General features: G+C 41.0%; 1 pseudogene; it reads left to right on the top strand.

Annotated features, from left to right (window-relative positions):
- Positions 1-3,670, top strand: LOC112246002 (annotated as a pseudogene).
- Positions 3,671-6,713: the final 3,043 nt, after the last annotated feature.

Raw genomic sequence — 6,713 nt, 5'->3', positions numbered from 1 at the left:
TATGTCAAACCATCCCTATCGTTGCCCTGTACACAACCCCCCCCCCCAAAAAACACCGTCCAAGAGGTGAAACCAACAGAAAATGGGAATTTTCTGGTCAAATGGAAGACAAACTACCCTGATAATGAAGAGTTTTCTAAGAACTTGATTGCCGAATTGAGCTACAGAAAGAAAGGAGAAACAGATGAGGTAAAGGAGGGGGATATAATAAATCCCTCATATTATATCATTCCCCTGTTTGCTATCACATCAGCAAGACAACTTTCCCTCTGGCCCTTTCCTTTGTTCCTACAGGTGTCCAAAAATGAATCAACAACTTCCTATGAATTACTTGGCAGAGACTTGGAGCCAAACACCATTTATGCTCTGAAGGTCAGAACCTATGCTGACTGGAGCGGCCGTTTCAGTGACTGGAGTGAAGAGTTGGAATTCACTAACCGTAAGTGATTAAATGAGATTTATCATCCATGGGTTTTCAAACCTTAATTCCACTTTCACCTTGTAGCTCATTGTATATTCTTCTCTGCTCCACAGCTGCATCATCTCGGAAAGTGCTCCAGATTGTCATTGTTTTCAGCTGCATTGCTGTTATCATCATCATCATCACAAGTGCTTTGTTTTGGTGCAGTGTTAGGTAAGTTGTCCTGACATGTCTGTAGGTGACAGTATGTCTGTTTCCACAAACATATTTTATCATACAGCTTCATATTGGCCCTATAGACTTTAAAATCCTCCTATTTTCCCCCTTTGCAGACTCAAAACCAAGTTGTGGGATAATATTCCTAAATGTTCAAACCCAGACCTTTTGTACAGTGGGGCAAAAAAAGTATTTAGTCAGCCACCAATTGTGCAAGTGCTCCCACTTAAAAAGATGAGAGGCTTGTAATTTTCATCATAGGTACACTTCAACTATGACAGACAAAATGAGGGGAAAAAATCCAGAAAATCACATTGTAGGATTTTTAATGAATTTATTTGCAAATTATGGTGGAAAATAAGTATTTGGTCACCTACAAACAAGCAAGATATCTGGCTCTCACAGACCTGTAACATCTTCTTTAAGAGGCTCCTCTGTCCTCCACTCGTTACCTGTATTAATGGCACCTGTTTGAACTTGTTATCAGTATAAAAGACACCTGTCCACAACCTCAAACAGTCACTCCAAACTCCGCTATGGCCAAGACCAAAGAGCTGTCAAAGGACACCAGAAACAAAATTGTAGACCTGCACCAGGCTGGGAAGACTGAATCTGCAATAGGTAAGCAGCTTGGTTTGAAGAAATCAACTGTGGGAGCAATTATTAGGAAATGGAAGACATACAAGACCACTGATAATCTCCCTCGATCTGGGGCTCCACGCAAGATCTCACCCCGTGGGGTCAAAATGATCACAAGAACGGTGAGCAAAAATCTCAGAACCACACGGGGGGACCTAGTGAATGACCTGCAGAGAGCTGGGACCAAAGTAACAAAGCCTACCATCAGCAAGGGCATTGAAGATGAAATGTGGCTGGATCTTTCAGCATGACAATGATCCTAAACACACCCCCTGGGCAACGAAGGAGTGGCTTCGTAAGAAGCATTTCAAGGTCCTGGAGTGGCCTAGCCAGTCTCCAGATCTCAACGCCATAGAAAATCTTTGGAGGGAGTTGAAAGTCCGTGTTGCCCAGCAACTGCTCTAGAGGAGATCTGCATGGAGGAATGGGCCAAAATACCAGCAACAGTGTGTGAAAACCTTGTGAAGACTTATGGAAAACGTTTGACCTCTGTCATTGCCAACAAAGGGTATATAACAAAGTATTGAGATAAACTTTTGTTATTGACCAAATACTTATTTTCCACCATAATTTGCAAATAAATTCATAAAAAATCCTACCATGTGATTTTCTGGATTTTTTTTCTCTCATTGTCTGTCATAGTTGAAGTGTACCTATGATGACAATTACAGGCCTCTCATCTTTTTAAGTGGGAGAACTTGCACAATTGGTGGCTGACTAAATACTTTTTTGCCCCACTGTATATGGTTCCAGGAGTACCTAAGGTGAGGCTCTATCTCCAATTATAAACTGGGTGGTTTGAGCCCTGAATGCTGATTGTCTGAATGCCGTGATATATCAGACCGTATACCACGGGTATGACAACAAAAATAATTTTACTGTTCTAATTACGTTGGTAACCAGTTTATAATAGCAAAAAGGCACCTCAGCGGTTTGTGCTGTATGGCCAATATACCACAACTAAGGGCTGTGTACAGGAATTCACGTTGTGTTGTGCATGAGAACAGCCCTTAGCCGTGGCATATTGGCCATATACCACACCTCCACAGGCCTTCCTGCTGAAATATTCTGTTTAAATAAACTGTAAACCTTCATTACTTTCCTACTGTAATTCCTTCCATTTGTGTATTTGCATTTAGTGATGTTTGTTCTCCACCACAGGTATTGTCTCCTCCCAAAATACTTTTATCCTCCATCTATGTTGATTCTTCAAAAATGGACACTGAAGGAAAAACATGGTGAGCATATTGATACAATATAAACATAGCAAAATTAAAAAGGCGTTTTCGTGTTGTCCTATTTGCGTCAGCATTCAAGTCCTTGCAATGAAAATAAGCTTTAGATCAATGTAACTTTCCCGCTGGTATTTTTCCCTACAGGACAAACCCTGCGACAGTAGATGGGAGCAGTGGAAGAGGCCGTGGCTCAGAGCTTGACTCATCGTCTTCCCTGGGTCATGCCCACACATGTTCCATGAGCCCGGAGCCTAGTAATGTGCAGATCATTAGCCATCTTCAAGAGGCCCTGAGCAAAGTCTTTCCCAGCCTTGTTCCTTTGGATGGGAATCCTCAGTCATTGCTTTTAGCCCCTCCTATGACAGATGATGGTACACAAATGAACTGCCCTGAGTCAAATAGAGATATTGGTGTGTGTTCATCTGACTACAATCCTCTTCATTTCATGAGTGAGTCTGGAGGCTCTTGTTACAACAATATTACCTACTCCCCCTCAGTGCCCATCAACTCCCTTCAAGAGTTAACACCAAGCAAGATGTCCTCATTTCCTACGCGGCCTATGCTCTTTTGTAACTCCTCCTACTATTCTGGTGAGGCTGATGTGTTGAAAAATGACCATCCACAGCTGTTTCTTGGTACTGGTCAACAAGACCTTAACTTGTCCACTAATTGTGCAACCTTCTTGCAAACCGACAATTCATATCACGCGTGTGATGGCGCCAGTGATGATTCAGAGACTACCACGTCATCATAGGACACCAGTCTGATCTACGGTTCTAATGTGTCCGATGTTATCAGTGTCGTTGCTGGATATCAGAGCTTCAATGAGGCGGTTGGTAAGGACAGTGAGAGAGGAACTGATGCCTTCATAGATGTGCCACTGCCACTTAAGGGTTTCCAGGATGTGGACAGAGAGCCTCTGATTTACGATGTGGATCCATGTTACCACAGCCTGCCTGACCCTGGATGCAGCCTCCCCCCGAGTGATGGCAATTATCAGGCTTTACAGAGCCTGGGACAAAATTGCCCAGATCAGTGGGTTTCAGACAAACTGCTGAACAAGTGTCTGGAGACTGAGATCCCCCAAAGCTCCATGGGGAACATGCCTCTAAATGTCATACCCAACTCACAGGGAGGACAATGTGCAAATAGACAATGATACCTGTGATTAAGTAGACACTTTTTCCTTTTCTTTTATTTTGGGGACTTGAGCTCATATATATGTTTTTCTATATTATACAAACAGTTTGAATACCATTCTGCCATGAAAATGCTGTAGTCTCAAGTTCAGAAATGTTTCACATTTTGGATGTACTGCTTCTGTAAATAAACATTTGTCTGTGGGAAACTGCAACAGTTAATTGTTGAAGAGATACAACATGACTTGTCTTTGCCTCATCTGTCTGAAACATGTTGTTCATCATCTGGGATGGAAAAAATAAGGATGTGTACTTCAGTTGAAATACTGAGCAATAACATCTAGATTACACATCAAGGTCGTCAAACTAGTCTCCAGCCTCTAAAAGTTACTTCTCTTCTAATGGCTTCCCAAAATAGTCAAATAGTCAGACAGTTTCATTGCATCTGATGCTTGATAGACAAAATAGTGTTAACAGTACAACCCTCAAGCATGAGGTTGAATTTCTGAAGAAAAAAGTGGTAGGCCTAGTTCCTTATTGCGTTGTTTCTTGAAACAAGTACATTGCAGCTTCCATGGAAATACACGCCCACAAAGTAGAGCCAGCCTCTGATGTCATAGATGTGTTGCGAATCAGGTTAAACAAAAAAAATATTTTCTGAGGATGAAGTTCATGTTTTGTAGTGTTTATTGTAGAAAACATAAACACTTTTTTCCCTTCAAAGCTCTTTGCTTAACTGGCGAAGCTTGAATAAAGACTACCTGACTAGTGACACACATAGCGATGGTTTATCATGCAGAAAATTGTGAGGCGTTTGCCAGTTTAACCATCAATAATATTATACGGTTGCAATGACTGAGGCATTCAGCATAATTTCTTTCACAGTATTGTGGTGGTTTTGTGACAGGATGTTTTTGAACGAAGGCCAACATAGAAGTGTGGAGACACAGGAGGGGATTGTGTAAGGCCATTTTCACAGAGCGACAGGTCTGCTATGCCAACTTGTCATGCTTATATTGAGCAAGTATGCAGGAATGCATGGTGCCATTCACAGCTATGTCATACTTCAAATGCTTTGGACAGGCAATGCAAGTGATGGAATTTACTTTTCACAGGCCTCCTTGCTAAATTGAATTTTGTTGAGGACAAAAAGGCAGCTCAAAGGTCATCTTGAAAATGTGAATTTATTGAGTTATTCTGTCATGGGCACCACTTTCTGTCATGGCCATTTAATAGCTCAAATACCTACAGTTAAAGTCAGAAGTTTACATACACCTTAGCCAAATACACTTAAACACAGTTTTTCACAATTCCTGACATTTAATCAGAGTAAAAATTCCCTGTCGTAGGTCAGTTAGGATCAACGCTTTATTTTAAGAATGTGAAATGTCAGAATAATAGCAGAGAGAATTATTTATTTTAGCTTTTATTTATTTCATCACATTCCCAGTGAGTCAGAAGTTTACATACAATCAATTAGTATTTGGTAGCATTGCCTTTAAATTGTTTAACTTGGGTCAAACGTTCCGGGTAGCTTTCCACAAGCTTCCCACAATAAGTTGGGTGAATTCTGGCCCATTTCTCCTGACAGAGCTGGTGTAACTGAGTCAGGTTTGTTGGCCTCCTTGCTCACACACGCTTTCAGTTCTGCCCAAAATAATTCTATAGGATTGAGGTCAGGGCCTTGTGATTTCCACTCCAATACCTTGACTTTGTTGTCCTTAAGTAGAGGTCGACCAATTAAACGGAATGGCCGATTAATTGGGGCCGATTTCAAGTTTTCATAACAATCGGAAATCGGTATTTTTGGGCGCGGATTTCCGATTATTATTATTTTTATTTTTTTTACCTTTTATTTAACTAGGCAAGTCAGTTAAGAACACATTCTTATTTTCAATGACTGCCTAGGAACTGTGGGTTAACTGCCTTGTTCAGGGGCAGAACGACAGATTTTCACCTTGTCAGCTCAGGGGTTCCAATCTTGCAACCGCACAGTTAACTAGTCCAACGCTCTAACCATTGCACTCCACGAGTAGCCTGCCTGTTACGCGAATGCAGTAGAAGCCAAGGTAAATTGTTAGCTAGCATGAAACTTATCTTATAAAAAACAATCAATCATAATCACTAGTTATAACTACTAATCCAGTTTAGCAGGTAATATTAACCAGGTGAAATTGTGTCATTTCTCTTGCGTTCATTGCACGCAAGTGAGGGTATATACAACCGTTTGGGCTGCCTGGCTCATTGCGAACTAATTTGCCAGAATTTTACGTAATTTTACGTAATTATGACATACATTGAAGGTTGTGCAATGTAATAATAATATTTAGACTTAGGGGTGCCACCCGTTAGATAAAATATTCCTTATTTCACTTAAATAATAAACGTTTTGTTTTCGAAAATATAGTTTCCGGATTTGATCATATTAATGACCAAAGGCTCGTATTTCTGTGTGTTATTATGTTATAATTAAGTCTGATTTGATAGAGCAGTCTGACTGAGCAGCAGCAGGCCCGTAATCATTCATTCAAACAGCACTTTCATGCGTTTTACCAGCAGCTCTTCGCAAGCACAGCTCTGTTTATGACTTCAAGCCTATCAGCCTAATGGCTGGTGTAACCAATGTGAAATAGCTAGCTAGTTAGCTGGGTGTGCGCTAACTGTTTCAAACGTCACTCGCTTTTAGATTTGGAGTAGTTATTCCCCTTGCGCTGCAAGGGCCGCGGCTTTTGTGGAGCGATGGGTAACGATGCTTCGAGTGTGGCTGTTGTCGATGTGTTCCTGGTTCGAGCCCAGGTAGGGGCGAGGAGGGGGACGGAAGCTATACTGTTACACTGGCAATACTATAGTGCCTATAAGAACATCCAATAGTCAAAGGTATATGAAATACAAATGGTAGAGAGAGAAATAATCCTATAAATACTATATTAACTACAACCTAAAACTTCTTACCTTGGAATATTGAAGTCTCATGTTAAAAGGAACCACCAACTTTCATATGTTCTCATGTTTTGAGCAAGGAACTTAAACGTTAGCTTTTTTACATGGCACACATTTTTACAT

This window comes from Oncorhynchus tshawytscha, linkage group LG09 (assembly GCF_018296145.1).
Source record: "Oncorhynchus tshawytscha isolate Ot180627B linkage group LG09, Otsh_v2.0, whole genome shotgun sequence".
NCBI lineage: Eukaryota > Metazoa > Chordata > Actinopteri > Salmoniformes > Salmonidae > Oncorhynchus > Oncorhynchus tshawytscha.
Note: the sequence above shows the minus strand (reverse complement) of the source record. Positions and strands in the feature narration are given on the sequence as shown.